A 1,717-nucleotide genomic window follows, 5' to 3' on the forward strand; every position below is an offset into this window, starting at 1 on the left:
AACCACCTAGCCAGCGTGTCCCATTCGCACACTTCCAGGAGCTTCAGTGAGAATGGGCGGCAAGCTGTTCGGAGTGTACTTGAGGCTGAGTTACCGAGGGCATCCTTATGGCTACAGCTTCGGAGGATATACTGTAAGAACAATGGGTATTAGTTTTATTGGCGAATTTGGATTGTTCTTTAGGACAAGGGGGGGGGTAGAATGTGACACGTGATATTTGAAAGTTTAGTGTTACCAAAAACTCGTAAAACACTTCTGAAAGATCTGCGATTCTGTTAAAGATATATTGTACTTGGCTTAAGTGTACTTGATTAAGAATATACATGCGTTGGTATACGAGCTTGTGTAGATTCATATAACTATGCGTTGACTAGAAGTTAGTCAACACTGAATGCCTTGCTCATGGCTCAACTGTTTAGCCATTTTAACTATGTGAATTATCATAACTAAAGGCGTAGCGCAGAGGCAGTAAAGCGCTCATCTGTCAGACACTATTTAATCATTATCAACGAAGCTCGGTGGTCCTAATCTGAGGGTAGTGTTACAGAGTGGAGGTCTGGTAATTGCGTTAACAGTAATGACTCAGCTCAACCAATGACTTCTAACACAGTGGTAATATAAGCCTATCCCTGGCATCCTTATTTCTACGTCTGAATTTTCAAAAAGCCCAGTTGACACGTACGTATGTCTTGGGTGAAGGAGAGGAAAGCGGATTCCTCGTAAAGCTGTTGGACACCCGGTTTGTCCTGTAGCCTCTGCTCTGCGTCTTTGAAGCAACAAATTCCAAGATGAGTATAGTCCAGGCCCAAAGATATTGTATGAGACAGCAGCAGCTATATAATTTGTTAATATGTTAAATACTGTTAAGGAACGTACTTAAGAAATTACGACTGTCACATAACATACATATTCATTCTCCGATTCAACTGTAATGCTAAAGTCCTCATAAGCAGTATGTATGAATGTATTGTTTGCTAATTCCCCTGTCAGAATAATTTCATTTAGACTAAGTATTTACTGAAGGTTGCCGATTTCCTTTCCAAAACTACGGACGAGTACGGAAGGTCTTTTTTCTGTGAACGCGATTTTCTTCATCTACTTTCCATTGTGACAGCAACAGTCTCGTTAGTTTTAACCCTCCTGTCAAAATAGTAGTAGGAAAGTAAAATTTATTCTAGCATACACAAAATCTATGTAAGAGCCATTCATAAAATCAGGCTCTCGTAAAAATATTCCCTTGACCATTAAATCGCATTAAACCGTACCATGCTGTGTTAATGGCTCGCATCACTATCCTTTGGAAATTGAAAATTACTGAAACAAGTATATGATATGACACATCTAAAAAACAAAGACATAAAAATATATCACACAAAATAGTAAATAACTACAATAATCACCCTTGTTTCAGGTGGCCGTCCACAACCCTCTGGTCCCCGTCACTCAAGCCATAGAAAACGGATTCAATTGTATGCAGAAACTCACGAAGAACAAGAAGAAACTGGGATGCCACCGCCTGATACTCGTTGCCTTTCAGGTCAGCTTGGAGATAATAAGACTGATAGAGAAACAGATGAAAAAAATAAGGAAAGAACAACGTAGAGATTGAGGAGCAGCAAGGTGGGGGGGGGGGGGACGATGGAGCCTTATAGTGAATGGCCACACTATGCTATTCTCTATTTTCCCAAACGTTATTCATAACGAAATAACGAAAGCC

The sequence above is a fragment of the Penaeus monodon genome, chromosome 29 (genome assembly GCF_015228065.2).
Source record: "Penaeus monodon isolate SGIC_2016 chromosome 29, NSTDA_Pmon_1, whole genome shotgun sequence".
In the NCBI taxonomy this organism is placed as follows: Eukaryota; Metazoa; Arthropoda; class Malacostraca; order Decapoda; family Penaeidae; genus Penaeus; species Penaeus monodon.